Here is a 13,621-nt window from a genome sequence, read left to right on the forward strand (position 1 = left end):
CTGTTTCCCTTTCTATGTGGCTCAGTTTATGTTAGGTCCAAGGAGATTTGCTTTCAGTTGTTATAAGCATATTTGGACTGTAGCACTATGTTTTCCCTGTTACGGTTTACTGCATAGTGTGATACCTTAGCGATTTCCTACTGAGGGGTAAAATTAATTTTAACTTACTGCCTGGCGAGTTTATTTACGGTTTTGCCATAGTATGGGGGTCCTGTGGTACAAGACACTCTGCCTCCCATCTCACAGCTTGGACCTGGCTACTGTTAATATTTTTCTACAGTTAATTCACAGGAAAAATGTTATCTTTTAAAATTTAAAGAGACAGTACCATATTTTCCTGTACTAACGTGCTCCTTCTAAAGTGGTGACACCAGCCAATTCCTGCCACAATTTCATTATTAGTGTCCAAATTAATTTATGACCCACAGGCAGTGCTCTGCGGTTCTTGGCAGACTTTGCTTTTAATTTACATAGCAACGTCTAGTTACAGCCGTCTTTATATGGTTATTGGATGTTTCTTTACGTCAGAAATAAAACGCTCTCTTAACATTTAAAGAGACAGTATTAAGTGTGTTTCAGCTGTTCTTTGTTAGTTCATCCTGTATGAATGAAGAGGAACAAACGCACTCAAGAATAGGGTTAATTTTCATATTTAAAAGAACGGTTTTGTGTTCTATGTTTAAATTTGATTACGATTTGTTCAAATTTATTTTTCTTTTGACCCTACTCCCTTTTCGGCGCTTGCTGTTGGGGAGTCTGTTAACAATTGGCCACATATTTCTCCTATGGGTTCTTATCAAAATTTTATGTCCTTCATACAGTGACCTGCGTGTCCTTCACACTCCCTTCGGGGGGTTAGGATGCTTCTTTATTTTCCTATGAATTGGAAGCATTGCTGGAGGTCTTGCTATTCTAACGTTTTCTCCATATTACTGAGAATTTCAGTTTCAGATGGAATTGGTGCCTTCGGCATTCCTTATATTTACAACACTGTTTTCCATGGCCGTATCGGCTAAAAGGCTGGACAATAGTCCTTTGAGGTGAAGGAGTAGTTTCTTTCATGTAATTGGCAAGAGTCCATGAGCTAGTGACGTATGGGATATACATTCCTACCAGGAGGGGCAAAGTTTCCCAAACCTCAAAATGCCTATAAATACACCCCCCACCACACCCACAATTCAGTTTTACAAACTTTGCCTCCTATGGAGGTGGTGAAGCCCGGTTTTCCTCTCAGAGTGCAGTGAATGACAGAGGGATGTGAAGGGAGTATTGCCTATTGAATGCTATGGTCATCCTATCGGGGATCTATTTCATAGGTTCTCTGTTATCGGTCGTAGAGATTCTTCTCCTACCTCCCTTTTCAGATCGACGATATACTCTTATATACCATTACCTCTGCTGATTCTCGTTTCAGTACTGGTTTGGCTATCTACTATATGTAGATGAGTGTCTTTTGGTAATTAAGTCTTATTTTATTTATGACACTCTCAGCTATGGTTTGGTACTTTATATGTAAAGTTCTATACTTATATTTGCCATGATTCAGGTTAATCAGTATATTTCCTTCTTTCAGACTATCAGTTTCATTTTTGGGAAATGCATATAAATAAAGAAATTTCTTACCTGAAAATATTTAATTTGACTTTTCTTCTAAATTGCGGGCTGTTAGGCTCGCGGGTGCAAAAAATGCTAGATATGGAGGCGTCTAGTCCTCTTGATATTAAAACCAGTAAATGTTTAAATTCGGTTTTTAAACCTCATGTAGTTATTCCAGAGGTTTTTTCCAGTTCCTGATGCTATTTCAGATGTAATTTCTAGGGAATGGAATAGTTTGGGTACTTAATTTACTCCTTCTTTAATGTTAAAGAAACTGTACCCTTTGCCGGCTGATAGATTGGAGTTTTGGGGAAAAATCCCCAAAGTTGATGGGGCTATCTCTACTCTTGCTAAACGTACTACTATTCCTACGGCAGATAGTACTTCTTTTAAAGATCCTTTAGATAGGAAGCTTGAATCTTTTCTAAGGAAGGCTTATTTATGTTCAGGTAATCTTCTTAGGCCTGCTATTTATTTGGCTGATGTTGCTGCAGCTTCTACTTTTTGGTTGGAGGCTTTAGCGCAACAAGTCCCAGATCATAATGTGTATAGCATTGTTAAACTTCTTCAACATGCTAATAGTTTCATTTGTGATGCCATTTTTGATATCATTAGAATTGATGTCAGGTATATGTCTTTAGCTATTTTAGCTAGAAGAGCTTTATGGCTTAAATCTTGGAATGCAGATATGACTTCTAAGTCAACGTTGCTATCTCTTTCTTTCCAAGGTAATAAATTATTTGGTTCTCAGTTGGATTCTATTATTTCAACTGTTACTGGGGGGGGAGGGAGTTTTTTTTGCCTCAGGATAAAAAATCTAGGGGTAAATTTAGGGCTGCTAACCGGTTTCGTTCCTTTCGCCAGAATAAGGAACAGAAGCCTGACCCTTCCCCTAAAGGAACGGTTTCCAATTGGAAGCCTTCTACAGTCTGGAATAAATCCAATAATATCGACGTATATTTAAATTGCAAAGAATATTATCAGAAAAATATGCTTTTAAATAAAAATGGGATCTTAGTCACACAATATGATCATATTCTGCTAAGCCAGTCTACCACTTAAGAGGTGTCCCAAATCAGACTGGTCCTATGCTAATCAGTATCCACACTGCAGCAAATTATGTCTATGCAGAGTTCCTTAGCTATATATATATGACACAGTAGTTAAACTGGAACACACCTGAACTGGGTGGCGTGCATTAACCAAAAGGAGGGTTTGGTCAGCTCCCTAATTTAAAGATACAACAAAGGGTTTTTTTTGGTTAAGCACACCACAAAAAGACTATTTGCAACCTAGCACACACATTGTGGAAGTGCTACCAAGGTGACCAGCAATGATTAATTGAAAAAAACAAGAGTGTAGGTGCACATTCTACCACTAGAGTCCACATAGTTATAGCATATCTTATTTGAACAGTGCAAGTATATTTAGCAAATTGAAGTATATATTTAAATATGCTATAACTATGTGGACTCTAGTGGTAGAATGTGCACCTACACTTTCTCCAACATTGGTGTGTCCGGTCCACGGCGTCATCCTTACTTGTGGGAAATATCTCTTCCCCAACAGGAAATGGCAAAGAGTCCCAGCAAAAGCTGTCCATATAGTCCCTCCTAGGCTCCGCCCACCCCAGTCATTCTCTTTGCCGTTGCACAGGCAACATCTCCACGGAGATGGTTAAGAGTATGTGGTGTTTAGTTGTAGTTTTTTTATTCTACTATCAAGAGTTTATTTTAAAATAGTGCTGGTATGTACTATTTACTCTGAAACAGAAAAAGAGGAAGATTTCTGTTTGTGAGAGGAAGATGATTTTAGCAGCAGTAACTAAAATCGTTTGCTGTTTCCACATAGGACTGTTGAGATGAAGTAACTTCAGTTGGGGGAAACAGCAGACTTTTCTGCTTAAGGTATGACTAGACATATTTCTAACAAGACTGTGTAATGCTGGAAGGCTGTCATTTTCCCCTCATGGGGACCGGTAAGCCATTTTCTTAGTCTCAAACAGAATAAAGGGCTTAATATGGGCTATAAAACTGGTAGACACTTTTATGGGCAAAATCGATTGATTTATTTGAGCATTTTATACATGTTTATGTCTGAAATTCACACTTATAAGCTTGGGGAACGTTAATTAACATCAGGCACTGAGTTAGACACCTTTCCAGTCAGGAAGGGCCTTCCCAGTTGTAGGCTGAGCCTCATTTTCGCACCATTACTGCGCAGTTACTTTTGAGAGCAAGACATGCAGATGCATGTGTGTGGATCTGAAAGTGGTTGGAAAAGTTCCTAGAAGGCTTCTTTTGGTATCGTATTCCCCCCTGGGTTTGGTAAAGTCGCAGCAAAGGCAGCAAAGGCTGTAGCTGGGACTGTAGAGGGGTTAAAACTGTAACAGGCTCCGGTTTCTTTATTTTAAGGGTTAGTGCTCTGAAAATTGGTGTGCAATACTTTTAATGCTTTAAGACACTGTGGTGAAAATTTGGTAAATTTTGAACAATTCCTTCATACTTTTTCACATATTCAGTAATAAAGTGTGCACTGTTTAAAATTTAAAGAGACAGTAACGGTTTTGTTTTAAAATGTTTTTTGTACTTTCTTGACAAGTTTAAGCCTGTTTAACATGTCTGCTCCTTCAGATAAGCTATGTTCTATATGTTTGAAGATCAATGTGTCTCCCCCTTCAAAATTGTGTGATAATTGTGCCATAGCGTCCAAACAAAGTAAGGACAGTACTGCCACAGATAGTAAAGTTGCCCAAGATGATTCATCAGATGAAGGGAGTAGACATAGTTCTACATCATCTCCTGTGTCTATGCCAGTTTTGCCCACGCAGGAGGCCCCTAGTACTTCTAGCGCGCCAATGCTTATTACTTGGCAACAATTGACAGCAGTAATGGATAACTCCATAGCAAATATTTTGGATCTGATGGCGTCTCGTCAGAACTTCAAGGTTCCTTGCTACGGGTCCAGATCCAGGGATCCCAAGGCGGCTCTAGTGGATGCACTAGTAGCGCCTTGGACCTTCAACCTAGCCTATGTGTTTCCACCGTTTCCTCTCATTCCCAGGCTGGTAACCAGGATCAAGCAGGAGAGGGCCTCGGTGATCTTGATAGCTCCTGCGTGGCCACACAGGACTTGGTATGCAGACCTGGTGAATATGTCATCGGTTCCACCATGGAAGCTACCTTTGAGACAGGATCTTCTGGTACAGGGTCCATTCGAACATCCATATCTAGTCTCTCTCCAGCTGACGGCTTGGAAATTGAACGCTTGATTTTATCTAAGCGTGGGTTTTCGGATTCTGTGATAGATACTCTGGTACAAGCCAGAAAAACCTGTAACTAGAAAGATTTACCATAAAATATGGAAAAGATATATCTGTTGGTGTGAATCCAAGGGATTCTCATGGAGTAAGATTAAGATTCCTAGGATCCTTTCCTTCCTACAAGAGGGTTTGGATAAGGGATTATCAGCGAGTTCTCTAAAGGGACAGATTTCTGCTTTATCAGTCTTGTTACACAAATGACTGGCAGCTGTGCCAGATGTTCAAGCATTTGTTCAGGCTCTGGTTAGGATTAAGCCTGTTTACAGACCTTTGACTCCTCCCTGGAATTTAAATCTAGTTCTTTCAGTTCTCCAAGGGGTTCCGTTTGAACTTTTACATTCCATAGATATTAAGTTGTTATCTTGGAAAGTTTTGTTTTTGGTTGCTATTTCTTCTGCTAGAAGAGTTTCTGAGTTATCTGCTCTGCAGTGTTCATTCAGATAAGGTTGTTTTGCGTACTAAGCCTGGTTTTCTTCCAAAGGTTGTTTCCAACAAAAATATTAACCAGGAGATAGTTGTACCTTCTTTGTGTCCGAATCCAGTTTCAAAGAAGGAACGTTTGTTACACAATTTAGACGTAGTCCGTGCTCTAAAATTCTATTTAGAAGCTACAAAAGAGTTCAGACAAACATCTTCTTTGTTTGTCGTCTATTCTGGTAAAAGGAGAGGTCAAAAAGCGACTGCTACCTCTCTTTCCTTTTGGCTTAAAAGCATCATCCGATTGGCTTACGAGACTGCCGGACGGCAGCCTCCTGAAAGAATCACAGCTCACTCTACTAGGGCTGTGGCTTCCACATGGGCCTTCAAGAACGAGGCTTCTGTTGATCAGATATGTAAGGCAGCGACTTGATCTTCACTGCACACTTTTGCCAAATTTTACAAATTTGATACTTTTGCTTCTTCGGAGGCTATTTTTGGGAGAAAGGTTTTGCAAGCCGTGGTGCCTTCTGTTTAGGTAACCTGAATTGCTCCCTCCCTTCATCCGTGTCCTAAAGCTTTGGTATTGGTTCCCACAAGTAAGGATGACGCCGTGGACCGGACACACCAATGTTGGAGAAAACAGAATTTATGCTTACCTGATAAATTACTTTCTCCAACGGTGTGTCCGGTCCACGGCCCGCCCTGTTTTTTTTAATCAGGTTTGATGAATTATTTTCTCTAACTACAGTCACCACGGCACCCTATGGTTTCTCCTGTTTTTTTCCTCCTGTCCGTCGGTCGAATGACTGGGGTGGGCGGAGCCTAGGAGGGACTATATGGACAGCTTTTGCTGGGACTCTTTGCCATTTCCTGTTGGGGAAGAGATATTTCCCACAAGTAAGGATGACGCCGTGGACCGGACACACCGTTGGAGAAAGTAATTTATCAGGTAAGCATAAATTCTGTTTTCTTGTTTTTTTCAATTAATCATTGCTGGTCACCTTGGTAGCACTTCCACAATGTGTGTGCTAGGTTGCAAATAGTCTTTTTGTGGTGTGCTTAACCAAAAAAAAAACCTTTTGTTGTATCTGGAATAAATCCAAGCCTTTTAGAAAATCAAAACCAGTCTGCATGAAGGTGCGGCCCTCATTCCAGCACAGCTGGTAGGGGGCAGATTACGATTTTTCAAAGATGTTTGGATCAGTTCAATTCAAAATCATTGGATTCAAAACATTGTTTCTCTAGGGTACAGAATAGGTTTCAAGGTAAGACCTCCTGTGAGAAGGATCTTTCTCTCACGCATTCCAGTAAACCTAGTAAAGGCTCAGGCTTTCCTGAAATGTGTTTCAGACCTGGAGTCATCTGGGGTAATTGTGCCAGTTCCATATCTGGAACGGGGTCTGGGTTTTTATTCAAATCAGTTCATTGTACAAAAGAAAGAGAATTCTTTCAGAAAAGTTCTGGATCTAAAAATTTTGAATCGTTATGTAAGAATACCAACATTCAAAATGGTGACTATAAGGACTATGCTGCCTTTTGTTCAGCAAGGGCATTATATGTCCTCAATAGACTTACAGGATGCATATCTTCATATTCCAATTCATCCAGATCACTATCAGTTCCTGAGATTCTCTTTTCTAGACAAGCATTACCAATTTGTTGCTCTTCCTTTTGGCCTAGCAACAGCTCCAAGGATCTTCTCAAAGGTTCTCGGTGCCCTTCTCTCTGTAATCAGAGAGCGGGGTATTGCGGTGTTTCCTTATATGGACGATATCTTGGTACTTGCTCAGTCTTTACATTCTGCAGAATCTCACACGAATCAACTTGTGTTGTTTCTTCAAAAACATGGTTGGAGGATCAATTTACCAAAAAGTTCCTTGATTCTTCAGACAAGGGTAACCTTTTTGGGATTCCAAATAGATTCAGTATCCATGACTTTGTCTCTAACAGACAAAAGACGTCTGAAATTGGTTTCAGCTTGTCGGAACCTTCAGTCTCAATCATTCCCTGCAGTAGCTATGTGCATGGAAGTTTTAGGTCTCATGACTGCAGCATCGGACGCGATCCCCTTTGCTCGTTTTCACATGAGACCTCTTCAGCTTTGTATGCTGAACCTTTGGTGCAGGGATTATACTAAGATATCACAATTGATATCCTTAAATCCCAATACTCGACTTTCTCTGACTTGGTGGTTAAATCACCACCGTTTAGTTCAAGGGGCCTCTTTTCTTCGTCTAACCTGGACTGTGATTTCAACAGATGCGAGTCTTTCAGGTTGGGGAGCTGTCTGGGGATCTCTGACAGCGCAGGGGGTTTGGAAATTTCAAGAGGCGAGATTACCAATCAATATTTTAGAACTCCGTGCGGTTTTCAGAGCTCTTCAGTTCTGGCCTCTTCTGAAGAGAGAATCGTTTATTTGTTTTCAGACAGACAATGTCACAACCGTGGCGTATGTCAATCATCAAGGTGGGACTCACAGTCCTCAGGCTATGAAAGAAGTATCTCGGATACTTGCATGGGCAGAATCCAGCTCCTGTCTAATTTCTGCGGTTCATATCCCAGGTATAGACAATTGGAAAGTGGATTATCTCAGTCGCCAGACTTTACATCCGGGAGAATGGTCTCTTCACCCAGATGTGTTTCTTCAGATTGTTCAGATATGGGGGCTTCCAGAAATAGATCTGATTGCTTCTCATCTAAACAGGAAACTTCCCAGGTATCTGTCCAGATCCAGGGATCCTCAGGCGGAAGCAGTGGATGCGTTGTCACTTCCTTGGAATTATCAACCTCTAGTTCTTCTTCCAAGAGTGATTTCCAAAATCATGATGGAACGTTCGTTTGTACTGCTGGTGGCTCCAGCATGGCCACACAGGTTTTGGTATGCGGATCTTGTTCGGATGTCCAGTTGCCAACCTTGGCCACTTCCGTTAAGGTCAGACCTTCTATCTCAAGGTCCGTTTTTCCATCAGGATCTCAAATCATTAAATTTGAAGGTATGGAGATTGAACGCTTAGTGCTTAGTCATAGAGGTTTCTCTGACTCAGTGATCAATACTATGTTGCAGGCTCGTAAATCTGTTTCTAGAAAGATTTATTACAGAGTTTGGAAGACTTGCATTTCATGGTGTTCCTCTCATAAGTTCTCTTGGCATTCTTTTAGAATTCCTAGAATTTTACAGTTTCTTCAGGATGGTTTGGACAAGGGTTTGTCCGCAAGTTCTTTGAAAGGACAAATCTCTGCTCTTTCTGTTCTGTTTCACAGAAAAATTGCTAATCTTCCTGACATTTGTTGTTTTGTTCAGGCTTTGGTTCGTATCAAGCCTGTCATTAAGTCAATCTCTCCTTCTTGGAGTCTTAATTTGGTTTTGAGAGCTTTACAGGCTCCTCCGTTTGAGCCTATGCATTCTCTGGACATTAAATTACTTTCTTGGAAAGTTTTGTTCCTTTTGGCCATCTCTTCTGCTAGAAGAGTTTCTGAATTATCTGCTCTTTCTTGTGAGTGTCCTTTTCTGATTTTTCATCAGGATTAAGGCAGTTTTTGCGGACTTCATTAACATTTTTACCTAAGGTTGTGAAATCCAACAATATTAGTAGAGAAATTGTTGTCCCTTCGTTGTGTCCTAATCCTAAGAATTCTTTGGAATGATCTTTGCATTCTTTGGATGTGGTAAGAGCTTTGAAATATTATGTTGAAGCTACTAAAGATTTCAGAAAGACTTCTAGTCTATTTGTTATCTTTTCTGGTCCTAAGAAAGGTCAGAAAGCTTCTGCTATTTCTTTGGCTTCTTGGTTAAGACTTTTGATTCATCATGCTTATGTGGAGTCGGGTAAATCCCCGCCTCAGAGGATTACGGCTCGTTCTACTAGGTCATTTTCTACTTCCTGGGATTTTAAGAATGAAGCTTCTGTTGATCAGATTTGCAAAGCAGCAACTTGGTCTTCTTTGCATACTTTTACTAAATTCTACCATTTTGATTTCTCTTCTTCAGAAGCAGTTTTTGGTAGAAAAGTTCTTCAGGCAGCTGTTTCAGTATGATTCTTCTGCTTATTATTTCAGTTTTTTTTCATTATAAGATTAAAACTTTTTGATTTGGGTTGTGGATTCTTGTTTCAGCGGAATTGGCTGTCTTTATTTTTATCCCTCCCTCTCTAGTGACTCTTGCGTCGAGTTCCACATCTTGGGTATTTGCTATCCCATACGTCAGTGTTTTTCAACCAGTGTGCCGTGGCACACTAGTGTGCCGTGAGAGATCCTCAGGTGTGCCACGGCAGACTGACAACAGTGTGACATAGTTTTTAAACTTTGCTTGTTTTTTACTCCCAGTGCAGGGGTAGTTTGTAGGAGGCATGGCATAACAGCACAATGCATACAGTATGTGTGTGTTTGTGTGTATGTGTATATATATATGCTGTATTAGGCTACAATGTGTGATTTTTTTTAAATTTTGGGATGGTGGTGTGCCACAGGATTTTTTAATGTAAAAAAGTGTGCCACGGCAAAAAAAAGGTTAAAAATCACTGCCATACGTCACTAGCTCATGGACTCTTGCCAATTACATTAAAAAAACCATAATTTATGTAAGAACTTACCCGATAAATTCATTTCTTTCATATTAGCCAGAGTCCATGAGGCCCACCCTTTTTTTGTGGTGGTTATGATTTTTTTGTATAAAGCACAATTATTCCAATTCCTTCTTGATGCTTTCGCTCCTTTCTTATCACCCCACTTCTTGGCTATTCGTTAAACTGAATTGTGGGTGTGGTGGGGGGTGTATTTATAGGCATTTTGAGGTTTGGGAAACTTTGCCCCTCCTGGTAGGAATGTATATCCCATGCGTCACTAGCTCATGGACTCTTGCCGATATGAAAGAAACGAATTTATCAGGTAAGTTCTTACATAAATTATGTTTTTCATCACTATGTGAACTTCTATACCCCTAGAAGATCATTCTAATGGACTAAGATTCGTTATGGGCCTCACGACAGGGTTTCCAATGGTGACCGTCTGTGTACTTTGCTGCTGTTTCCAGGACAGCATGAAGGGTCGGCCCCCGATCCGGGACCGGTCCTAGTAGGGGGCAGACTTTCTCTCTTTGTCCAGACTTGGATAAGAGACGTTCAGGATCCTGGACACTAGAAATTGTGTCTCAGGGCTTTCAGTTGGAGTTCAAAAATTCCTTCCCCAGAGGAAGTTTTCTTTTTTCACGATTGTCTGTCGACCAGATAAAGAGAGGGTCAATATATGACTACCGTGGATCTAAAGGATGCATATCTTCATGTTCCTATCCACAGAGATCATCACAAGTTCCTGACGTTTGCCTTTCTGGACAAACATTTTCAGTTTGTGGCCCTTCCTTTCGGTCTGGCCACGGTACCCAGAATTTTCACAAAGGTTCTGGGGTCTCTGCTGGCCGTGCTCTGGCCGCGGGGTATTGCAGTGGCGCCTTATCTGGACGATATTCTTATCCAGGCGTCGTCTTATCAGCTATCAAAGTCTCATACCAACATTGTTTCTGTCCTTTCTAAGGACTCACGGGTGGAAGGTGAATCTAGAAAAGAGTTCACTAATTCCACAGTCAAGGGTTCCTTTCCTGGGAACTCTAATCGACTCTCTATCCATGAATATCTTTTTGATGGAAGTCAGAAAGTTAAAGATTCTGTATACATACCGAACCCTTCAGTCCAATCCTCGGCCATCAGTGGCTCAGTGCATGGAGGCAATTGGATTGATGGTGGCAGCAATGGACATCATTTCGTTTGCTCGTTTTCATTCCAGACCTCTACAACTGAGCATGCTCAGACAATGGAATGGAGATTATGCAAATTTGTCTTCTCAAATAGATTTGGATTAGGAGACAAGGGACTCTATTGTTTGGTGGTTGTCGCCGGATCATCTGTCTCAAGGTACATGCTTCCGCAGACTCTCTTGGGTGATAGTGACAACGGACGCCAGCCTGATAGGATGGGGTGCAGTCTGGAACTCCCTGAAGGCTCAGGGTGTGTGGACTCGGTCGGAGTCTCTACTTCCCATCAATATTCTGGAGTTGAGAGCAATATTCATGGTTCTTCAGGCTTGGCCTCAGTTGGCTTCTGCCAAATTCATCAGATTCCAGTCGGACAACATCACGACTGTAGCTTACAGCAATCATCAGGGTGGAACAAGGAGTTCCTTAGCGATGACAGAAGTGGCCAAGATAATTCAGTGGGTGGAAGCTCACTCTTGTTATCTGTCGGCAATCTACATCCCAGGAGTGGAAGCTAGACAGATAGCTCAGCATGCTAAGGCTTTGTGGTTGAGCTCTGTAGCAACCCAGGGGTTGCAGGTTCGATCCCTGGCGGGGTCTATTCAGCCTAGTACAACTGGGAGACAGATTTTTTTGAGCAGACAGGCGTTTCATCCGGGGGAACGGGAACTCCATCCGGAGGTCTTTGCCAACCTGGTTCTCAGATGGGGCAGGCCGGAGCTGGATCTTATGGCGTCTTGTCAGAATGCCAAGCTCCCGAGATACGGATCCAGGTACAGGGATCCTCAGGCCGAACTGATAGATGCCTTGGCAGTGCCTTGGTCGTTCAACCTTGCTTATGTGTTCTCTCTATTTGCTCTCCTTCCCCAGGTGATTGCTCGAGTCAAACAGGAGAGGACTTCGGTGATCCTCATCGCTCTTGCGTGGCCTCGCAGGACTTGGTATGCCGATCTGGTGGACATGTCATCTCTGCCACCGTGGAAGCTTCTATTGAGGCAGGACCTTCTCATTCAGGGACCTTTACATCATCTGAATTTAATTTCTCTACAGCTGACTGCTTGGAGATTGAACGCTTGATTTTATCTAAGCGAGGGTTCTCTAATTCAGTCATTGATACCTTGATTCAGGCACGTAAGCCTGTTACTAGAAAAATTTACCTTAAGATATGGTGTAAATATCTTTATTGGTGCGAATCCAAGGGCTACTCATGGAGTAAGATTAGGATTCCTAGGATTTTATCTTTTCTCCAAGAAGGATTGGAGAAAGGGTTGTCAGCAAGTTCCTTAAAGGGACAGATTTCTGCTTTGTCTATTTTGCGTCACAAGCGTCTGGCAGATGTTACAGATGTTCAATCCTTTTGTCAGGCTCTGACTAGAATCACGCCTGTGTTTAGACCAATTGCTCCTCCTTGGAGTTTGAATTTAGTTCTTAATGCTCTTCAAGGGGTTCCGTTTGAACCTATGCATTCAATTGATATTAAGTTATTATCTTGGAAAGTTTTATTTTTGGTTGCTATTTCTTCTGCTCGCAGAGTTTCTGAGCTTTCAGCATTACAATGTGATTCTCCTTATCTTATTTTTCATTCCGATAAGGTAGTAATGCGTACTAAACCTGGTTTTCTTCCTAAGGTTGTTTCTAACAAGAATGTAAATCAAGAAGTTGTTGTTCCTTCATTGTGTCCTAATCCTTCTAAGAGGGAGCGTCTGTTACATAATTTGGGCGTAGTTCGTGCCTTGAAGTTCTACTTACAGGCGACTAAGGATTTTCGTCAATCATCTTCATTATTTCTTGTTTTTTCTGGGAATCGTAGAGGTCAGAAAGCTACGGCTACCTCTCTTTTTGGCTGAAGCGTATCATCCGTTTGGCATATGGAACTGCTGGGCAGCAGCCTCCTGAACGGATTACGACTCATTCCACTAGGGCTGTGTCTTCCTCATGGGCATTTAAAAATTATGCTTCTGTTGCACAGATTTGCAAGGCTGCGGCTTGGTCGGCTCTTCGCACTTTTTCCAAATTTTACATATTTGATACTTTTGCCTCGTCCAAGGCTGTTTTTGGGAGAAAGGTTCTTCAAGCAGTGGTGCCTTCCGTTTAGGTTTCTTGTCTTGTCCCTCCCTTTCATCCGTGTCCTATAACTTTGGTATTGTATCCCTTAAAGGGCCATAATACCCAAATGTTTAAAAACTTGAAAGTGATGCAGCATAGCTGTAAAAAGCTGACTAGAAAATATCACCTGAACATCTCTATGTAAAAAAGAAAGATATTTTACCTCAAAAGTTTCTCAGTAGCCACATCCCATTGTAAAGGATTTCTAAGCAGCATATTAGTATGTCTATCCTGGGACAGCTAAGCGAGTGAGCTTACGTGCACTCTCATCTTATTTCCCTATTCAGTTTAAAGGAAGTTTGCTATGAAATCTCATGAGTTAAGTGAAATCTCATGAGATCACAGTAAAAGAGTTCATGACATCAGCACTGCTGATGCTGATTGGCTGCTGTTCATTTCTTCATTTTTATTTTTATTTTTTACCTGCAGCTGAG

The 13,621-nt window shown here is 41.3% G+C and overlaps 1 protein-coding gene across 5 annotated transcripts in view; it reads left to right on the forward strand.

Annotated features, from left to right (window-relative positions):
* The window catches only part of TNRC6A (trinucleotide repeat containing adaptor 6A), a 293,765-nt gene that overhangs the window by 275,575 nt on the left and 4,569 nt on the right, over nucleotides 1–13,621 (forward strand). The window lies entirely within an intron of this gene.

The sequence above is a fragment of the Bombina bombina genome, chromosome 11 (genome assembly GCF_027579735.1).
Source record: "Bombina bombina isolate aBomBom1 chromosome 11, aBomBom1.pri, whole genome shotgun sequence".
NCBI lineage: Eukaryota > Metazoa > Chordata > Amphibia > Anura > Bombinatoridae > Bombina > Bombina bombina.